This window comes from Haliotis rubra, unplaced genomic scaffold (assembly GCF_003918875.1).
Source record: "Haliotis rubra isolate DU_JTF1 unplaced genomic scaffold, ASM391887v1 Scf766, whole genome shotgun sequence".
Taxonomy (NCBI): domain Eukaryota; kingdom Metazoa; phylum Mollusca; class Gastropoda; order Lepetellida; family Haliotidae; genus Haliotis; species Haliotis rubra.
The window spans coordinates 500,731-510,479 of NW_025767486.1; the positions used below are offsets into that span (position 1 = coordinate 500,731).

At 43.4% G+C, this 9,749-nt stretch overlaps 1 pseudogene; it reads right to left on the bottom strand.

Annotated features, from left to right (window-relative positions):
- Positions 1-7,821, bottom strand: part of LOC124260500 — a 72,549-nt pseudogene extending 64,728 nt beyond the window's left edge.
- Positions 7,822-9,749: the final 1,928 nt, after the last annotated feature.

Genomic DNA, 9,749 nt, shown 5'->3' on the forward strand with positions numbered 1-9,749 from the left:
GACTTAATTTGACCATTTGCTACATTTGATTGAGTACACTTGACCAATGCCATGCATCTGACCGTTGATCACATTTGATCACTAATATGAATTTGATGACGCATCTCTTACCTCACCCAGCTTCCTCTGTAGTTACCCTAGCTATGTCTGATGTCTACCAAGCTTTCTCTGAAGTTTCCCTAGCTATGTCTGATGTCTACCCAGCTTTCTTTGAAGTTTCCCTAGCTATATCTTATGTCTACCCAGCTTTCTTTGAAGTTTCCCTAGCTATGTCTGATGTCTACCCAGCTTTCTCTGAAGTTTCCCTAGCTATGTCTTATGTCTACCCAGCTTTCTCTGAAGTTTCCTAGCTATGTCTGATGTCTACCGCCTTTCTCTGAAGTTTCCCTTGCTATGTCTTTTGTCTACCCATCTTTCTCTGACGTTTCCCTAGCTATGTCTGATGTCTACCCAGCTTTCTCTAAACTTTCCCTAGCTATGTCTGATGTCTACCAAGCTTTCTCTTACGTTTCCCTAGCTATGTCTGATGTCTACCCGCCATTCTCTAAACTTTCCCTGGCTATGTGTGATGTCTACCCATCTTCCTCTGAAGTTTCCCTGGCTATGTCTTTTGTCTACCAAGCTTTCTCTAAACTTTCCATAGCTATGTCTTATGTCTACCCAGCTTTCTCTGAAGTTTCCCTGGCTATGTCTTATGTCTACCCAGCTTTCTCTGAAGTTTCCCTAGCTATGTCTAATGTCTACCCAGCTTTCTCTGAAGTTTCCCTAGCTATGTCTTATGTCTACCCAGCTTTCTCTGAAGTTTCCCTAGATATGTCTTATGTCTACCCAGCTTTCTCTGAAGTTTCCCTAGCTATGTCTGATGTTTCCCCCCTTTCTCTGAAGTTTCCCTTGCTATGTCTTTTGTCTACCCATCTTTCTCTGACGTTTCCCTAGCTATGTCTGATGTCTACCCAGCTTTCTCTAAACTTTCCCTAGCTATGTCCGATGTCTACCAAGCTTTCTCTGACGTTTCCCTAGCTATGTCTGATGTCTACCCGCCTTTCTCTAAACTTTCCCTGGCCATGTGTGATGTCTACCCATCTTCCTCTGAAGTTTCCCTAGCTATGTCTGATGTCTACCAAGCTTTCTCTAAACTTTCCCTAGCTATGTCTGATGTCTACCCAGCTTTCTCTGAAGTTTCCCTGGCTATGTCTTATGTCTACCCAGCTTTCTCTGAAGTTTCCCTAGCTATGTCTTATGTCTACCCAGCTTTCTCTGAAGTTTCCCTAGCTATGTCTTTTGTCTACCAAGCTTTCTCTGAAATTTCCTAACTATGTCTACCCAACTTTCTCTGAATTTTCCCCGGCTATGTCTACCCAACTTTCTCTGCAGTTTCCTAACTATGTCTACCCAGATTTCTCTGAAGTTTCCCCGGCTATGTCTACCCAACTTTCTCTGCAGTTTCCTAACTATGTCTACCCAGATTTCTCTGAAGTTTCCCCCGGCTATGTCTACCCAGATTTCTCTGCTAAATGTTCCCTATGCATGATGTCTACACCGCTTTCTCTGAAGTTTCCTTCGCTATGTCTGAGGTCTACTATACTAGCTGCCTGAGCTGATGTCTTCCCCTATTAGCTCTGATAAACCCACCAGAATAACTCTGATGACCCACCAGAATAGCTCTGATGACCCACCAGAATTGCTCTGATGCCGTTTTGACTAAATTTGACACCTACTTCCTCTCACCTTACCTGGCCACCTTTGGTGCTTACAACACTAGATACTCACCATGCCTGTGACCGAGCTGATGAAATGGAAGCCAGCAATCTGTGGATATCTCCTGGTGAGCTCCGAAACAGGAATATCAGCCTTTGGTACCTGTAATGAACAGCCGACTTGGGTACATCCTCACACCTTTGCAAGGAGCAGCTGAGTCTCCCTCCCCCCCTCTCTCTCTCCTCTCTCTCTCTCTCTCTCTCTCTCTCTCTCTCTCTCTCTCTCTCTCTCTCTCTCTCTCGGTTCAACATACCCCTGTCCTTTTAAGTAAGATTCAGCACTTGATCACAGTGGGTGCCAACCACTTAAGATGGGTGTCTTGGGAAGCGTGGCAAGCAATGGAGCTGAGCCAGAAGTCCAGACCAGCATGCTCGAACCCTTGGAAGCGTTGACCACAGCAAGATGTACACAGCTCTCTTGGATAGGAAAAACTGGAGAAAATAGGGTATGTTATAATACATGATTACACTGTTATAACTGGGACACAATAGGACTACATTGCTATAACAGGAGGCAAAGAATGTCTACTCGGTAACAACATGTACCTGGGCTATGTACCTGGTGTGTGCTACAGTAGAGGGCTATGTACCTGGTGTGTGTTACAGTAGAGGGTTATGTACCTGGTGTGTGTTATAGTAGAGGTGAATATACCCGGTGTGTGTTATAGTAGAGGGTTATGTACCTGGTGTGTGTTATAGTAGAGGCCATGTACCTGGTGTGTGTTATAGTAGAGGGTTATGTACCTGGTGTGTGTTATAGTAGAGGGTTATGTACCTGGTTTGTGTTACAGTAGAGGCCATGTACCTGGTGTGTGTTACAGTAGAGGGTTATGTACCTGGTGTGTGTTATAGTAGAGGCCATGTACCTGGTGTGTGTTATAGTAGAGGGTTACGTACCTGGTGTGTGTTATAGTAGAGGGTTATGTACCTGGTGTGTGTTATAGTAGAGGGTTATGTACCTGGTTTGTGTTACAGCAGAGGGTTATGTACCTGGTGTGTGTTACAGTAGAGGGTTATGTACCTGGTGTGTGTTAAAGTAGAGGTTATGTACCTGGTGTGTGTTATAGTAGAGGGTTATGTACCTGATGTGCATAACAGTAGAGGGTTATGTACCTGGTGTGTGTTATAGTAGAGGGTTATGTACCTGGTGTGTGTTACAGTAGAGGTTATGTACCTGATGTGCATAACAGTAGAGGGTTATGTACCTGGTGTGTGTTACAGTAGAGGGTTATGTACCTGATGTGCATAACAGTAGAGGGTTATGTACCTGGTGTGTGTTATAGTAGAGGGTTATGTACCTGGTGTGTGTTACAGTAGAGGGTTATGTACCTGATGTGCATAACAGTAGAGGGTTATGTACCTGGTGTGTGTTATAGTAGAGGGCTATGTACCTGGTGTGTGTTATAGTAGAGGTTATGTACCTGGTGTGTATTACAGTAGAGGGTTATGTACCTGGTGTGTGTTATAGTAGAGGGTTTGTCCTGCAAAGTCCCAGGTGTTGTAGGTGATTTCTATATCATCATCAGTCTTCACCGTCCAAGGCTGGATGACTATTCCGTCTGTGATATCCTCTCCCTTCGTCCCCTCTGTTTTCTTGTTGTGACTCATGAGAGCCTTCAGAAGGCTGAAGAACACAAGGGGTTTATATTTCAAGGTCATGGAGAGTTAATGTTTTGAGGTCATGGAGAGTTAATGTTTCAAGGTCAGGGATGGTTAATGTTTTGAGGTCATGGAGAGTTAATGTCTCAAGGTCAGGGATGGTTAATGTTTCAAGGTCAGGGAGAGTTAATGTTTCAAGGTCATGGAGAGTTAATGCTTTGAGGTCAGGAAGACGTAATGTTTAAAGGTCAGGAAGAGTTAATGTTTGAAGGTCAGGGAGAGTTAATGTTTCAAGGTCAGGAAGAGTGAATGTTTAAAGGTCAGGGAGAGTTAATTTATCAAGGTCATGAAGAGTTAATGTTTCAAGGTCATGAAGAGTTAATTTATCAAGGTCATGAAGAGTTAATGTTTCAAGGTCATGGAGAGTTAATTTATCAAGGTCATGAAGAGTTAATGTTTCAAGGTCATGAAGAGTTAATTTATCAAGGTCATGAAGAGTTAGTGTTTCAAGGTCATGAAGAGTTAATTTATCAAGGTCATGAAGAGTTAATGTTTCAAGGTCATGGAGAGTTAATTTATCAAGGTCATGAAGAGTTAATGTTTCAAGGTCATGGAGAGTTAATTTATTAAGGTCAGCAAGACTCTGAGTGTGGGTTCAAATCCCAGATGGGACTGAACCAGAATCTGCACTGAGAAAGTGCCAGATCCCAGATGTATAGTAATCCACTCCAACTTATGAAAACGCTGTCAGTGAATAGCTCTCCCTTAACTTTGGAAGTGGAGCCATAATCTGAGATCTTGGTTTAGCCTTTTGCCTCTTTTCAGTATTTTTGACAAAAAGCACATTCTGTCTCACATGCTTGAATTTGTTCATGAGCAGTAAACTCTTGAGGAGAGTGCAGCTATAGTTTGATTTGTACCTATTGCATATTAACCAGATTTATGGTCATGTTTCACAGTAATTCTTTTCACCCAGCTTCTGTCTTGCAAGTCTATGTTCTCTCCTGCTGTGCCTGTGGCAAGTCTATGTTCTCTACTGCTGTGCCTGTGGCAAGTCTATGTTCTCTATCGCTGTGCCTGTGGCAAGTATATCTGCAGGTTTAAAGGAGATGGAGCATATTTCCACTGTCATTTTACTCTGCCTTTATCCAGCATAGAAATTTATACTGTCGCACTAAAACTGGGTGTTAGAGTGGCCATCTGGAACACCGCCACTGAAGAAACTGACAACATGACATCTAGGATTGCTATCCATTCCATTGTTGGAATTAACAGATTGAAAAGGAGCCTAACGACTTGACACTTGGCTGCTTTGGCAAGTTTGGTATGTCGATGCCAGCTACAAACACATCGAATGTTTCCTTTTCTAATTTAGATTTCTTTCTGATGCACTGTGGTACTCTGATATTACATAACTCCTCAACTCTTGAACTTCATCTAACCCTTTCTGACTTTTAAGAATTAAGTTCTAAGTTTCAGAAGCAGATCAAGGACTTCATTCCAGCTGAAACCTGCTACCACATCTCTTTTCCCTACAAAGGAGAAAGGTGTCAAGGATACAAGCAGATCAAAGATCCCTGCAATTTCTGAGAACATATTCTTGAGGTTTTTCTCTACATGTCTACAGGACCATTCATACAAAACTGACCTGCTATCATCTCTGCTATCCAGACACTCCTGGTGTTTTCACTAAGGGAATTCTGTTTATCTTCACCTTCTGTGCCCTAAATTCTAACAGTAATTCCTCATATGTATCCAATGATTGAAAACCCAGATGCATACCTGATGTGTGCCAAACTGAATGATCATACAAATCTATCCCAGTCGTCAAACCAAACACAATGTTGAACTCTTGCGTTTCTTCAGTTGAATTCATGGATCGCCATATATAGAAACGTTAGGTATTTACGATCCTCAGGTTTCACTTCAATATGTAGGTATATTTCTGAGATGTCACAAACAAGTGCTATAGACTGCTTCCCAAAAAATATCAGTCTTCAATTATTGTCCAGGATGTATTATGACATTGAGTGAAACTCACTGACACTTTTCAGAAGCATAAGATTCAGTAATAGCTAAGTCTGGACCGACACCTGGAAACCAAAGTAGACGCCATTTACCCTCATGTACCTCCTTGCAATGATGTAAGTAGACGCCATTTACCCTCATGTACCTCCTTGCAATGATGTATCGTTCTTGTAAATAACTGAAATATGGGTTCTAGCCATCTCTTTATCCTGGGACAGTTTCTTGTCAGAAGACAAGATAAAGCCATCTCATAGTTATCTGGTAACCTCTGTGTTTCATATCTAGAAGGTATGCCTACTTGATCATTGCTGTACTGAGGTGTCTTTCTAACAATTTCAACTGCAGACGATTCATCAAGCTCTTTATTTCCCAGAACTTCTGTACTAAGCTGCTTAGAGTGCAAATCTCTTTCAAGAAATGTACTCGCAAAATCTGTCTCAATGTAGTCAATCCTATGAGAATATCTAGCACAGTAATAGAACAAAGTTTTGGAAATTTCATGATTCAAATGTTTCCATTTTTCCAATGTTTCTTCCAATCTACAACTTGCATTTTTCAGCTGACTTTGTGTGCTAGTAATCTGGGTTCTAATCACGCATGGGAGTCAATCCCCAAAAGAACTAGCATCTGTACTTTGCTAAGAAAGTGTGATTACAAGTATATCAAACTAAGTGGGAATCTTGCCATGATTACACCTACTGAGCACTATTCTACTAGACACCATATCCAATATTTACTGGGTGCTCTATCTTATACCCACTGAGCACTATTCTACTAGACACCATATCCAATATTTACTGGGTGCTCTATCTTATACCTACTGAGCACTATTCTACTAGACACCATATCCAATATTTACTGGGTGCTCTATCTTATACCTACTGAGCACTATTCTACTAGACACTATATCCAATATTTACTGGGTGCTCTATCTTATACCCACTGAGCACTATTCTACTAGACACCATATCCAATATTTACTGGGTGCTCTATCTTATACCTACTGAGCACTATTCTACTAGACACCATATCCAATATTTACTGGGTGCTCTATCTTATACCTACTGAGCACTATTCTACTAGACACTATATCCAATATTTACTGGGTGCTATATCTTATACCTACTGAGCACTATTCTACTAGACACCATATCAATATTTACTGGGTGCTCTATCTTATACCTTCTGAGCACTATTCTACTAGACACCATATCCACATTTACTGGGTGCTCTATCTTATACCTACTGAGCACTATTCTACTAGACACCATATCCAATATTTACTGGGTGCTCTATCTTATACCTACTGAGCACTATTCTACTAGACACCATATCCAATATTTACTGGGTGCTATATCTTATACCTACTGAGCACTATTCTACTAGACACCATATCCAATATTTACTGGGTGCTATATCTTATACCTACTGAGCACTATTCTACTAGACACCATATCCAATATTTACTGGGTGCTATATCTTATACCTACTGGGTACCAACTTATACTACTATTCTACTAGGCACCATATCCTATATGTACTGGGCACTATATCCTACATCACACCCATTGATAGAGGGTTCTAATTACAGTATTGATGACTGACTGACTGAGTTTTGGTTTTATGCCGCTTTTAGCAATATTCCAGCAACATCACGGCGGGGGACACCAGAAAAGGGCTTCACACATTGTACCCATGTGGGGATTCGATACCCGGGTCTTCAGTATTGATGAAGGGGATGAAGAGTGGTCTACCTTGTCTTGCCAGCACCTCCCAACCCCACCAGCATCAGCTTGGTTCTGCGGCACGCTCTGAAGCCTCCAGCCAGTCGTTTCAGATATGCCTTGACGGGCTCAAAGCCACGACTCACAACCTCATTGGGTGGGGTTCTCAAGGAGGGACAACCAATCAAGTCTAATTCTGCAAGTAAAATTGTCACATGTGAATCAACATTCTCCTTGTTAGAGTTGAGGCCATGTTTGTGGTCATTTCACATTTTAAGCCACCTGAGTATTGTAGATTGGACACCCTATGGACATGGACACCCTATCTAAATACATTAAACTGGCTCCTAGTGATGCTCCTAACTGTTCCCTCAAGAGGGGATACTATTAATCTTTGCCTCGGTAATGGTAAGCAACAGTCAGTGTTGACAATATGAGATATTCGTACAAGATTGTCAACAGTTTTGTCAGCAAGCCTTCCTCCTGATCTAGCATGCAGTGAGGGCAGGAGTAAGACTTACTCTTCATGTTGGGGAGGTGACCGAGTGACCCAGGCAAGCTCTCCAGCAGGGGGCAGTGCTCGAGGCTGAGCACGCGCAGATTGACGAGGCGACACATGTAGACTGGGATGGCAGTGATGGCGGTGTACTCCAGGTACAGCTCCTCCAGAGCTGACATCCGAAACACCGCCTTTGGGATGCCGCCATACTCATCATCAGCTGAAACCAGGCATGCTGTTACATGACATTGCAAGACAGGGTGACCAGGAGATGACAGTGTGTGACCAGGAGATGACAGTATGTGACCAGGAGATGACAGTATGTGACCAGGAGATGACAGTGTGTGACCAGGATTTGACAGTGTGTGACCAGGAGATGACAGTATGTGACCAGGAGATGACAGTGTGTGACCAGGATTAGTGACCAGGAGATGACAGTGTGTGACCAGGAGATGACAGTGTGTGACCAATAGATGACACTGTGTGACCACGAAATGACCGTGTGTGACTAGGAGATGACAGTGTGTGACCAGGAGATGACAGTGTGTGACCAGGAGATGACAGTATGTGACCTGGAGATGACAGCATGTAACCAGGAGATGACAGCATGTGACCAGGAGATGACAGTGTGTGACCAGGATATGACAGTGTGTAACCAGGATATGACAGTATGTGACCAGGAGATGACAGTGTGTGACCAGGATATGACAGTGTGTGACCAGGATATGACAGCATGTAACCAGGAGATGACAGTGTGTGATCAGGAGATGACAGTGTGTAACCAGGATATGACAGTGTGTGACCAGGAGATGACAGTGTGTGACCAGGATATGACAGCATGTAACCAGGAGATGACAGTGTGTGACCAGGAGATGACAGTATGTAACCAGGAGATGACAGTGTGTGACCTGGAGATGACAGTGTGTAACCAGGATATGACAGCATGTAACCAGGAGATGACAGTGTGTGACCAGGAGATGACAGTGTGTAACCAGGATATGACAGCATGTAACCAGGAGATCACAGTATATGACCTGGAGATGACAGTATGTGACCAGGAGATGACAGTGTGTGACCAGGAGATGACAGTATGTGACCTGGAGATGACAGTATGTGACCAGGAGATGACAGTATGTGACCTGGAGATCACAGTATGTGACCAGGAGATGACAGTGTGATGACCAGGAGATGACAGTATGTGACCAGGAGATGACAGTGTGTGACCAGGAGATGACAGCATGTAACCAGGAGATCACAGTATGAGACCTGGAGATCACAGTATGTGAACAGGAGTTGACAGTATGTGACCAGGATATGACAGTGTGATGACCAGAAGATAACAGTGTGTGATCAGGAGATGACAGTATGTGACCAGGAGATGACAGTATGTGACCAGGAGATGACAGTGTGATGACCAGGAGATGACAGTATGTTACCAGGAGATGACAGTATGTGACCAGGAGATGACAGTATGTGACCAGGAGATGACAGTGTGATGACCAGGAGATGACAGTGTGACCAGGAAATGACAGTATGTGAGCAGGAGATGACATTATGTGACCAGGAGATGACAGTGTGTGACCAGGAGATGACAGTGTGACCAGGAGATGATAGTGTGTGACCACAAGATGACATTATGTGACCAGGAGATGACATTGTGTGACCAGGAGATGACAGTGTGATGACCAGGAGATGACAGTGTCTAACCAGGAGATGACAGTGTGATCAGGAGATGACAGTATGTGACCAGGAGATGACAGTGTGATGACCAGGAGATGACAGTATGTTACCAGGAGATGACAGTGTGACCAGGAGATGACAGTGTGTGACCAGGAGATGACAGTGTGATGACCAGGAGATGACAGTATGTTACCAGGAGATGACAGTGTGACCAGATGACAGTGTGTGACCAGGAGATGACAGTGTGAGGACCAGGAGATGACAGTATGTTACCAGGAGATGACGGTATGTGACCAGGAGATGACAGTGTGATGACCAGGAGATGACAGTATGTTACCAGGAGATGACAATGTGACCAGGAGATGACAGTGTGTGACCAGAAGATGACAGTGTGATGACCAGGAGATGACAGTGTGACCAGGAAATGACAGTATGTGAGCAGGAGATGACAGTGTGGACCAG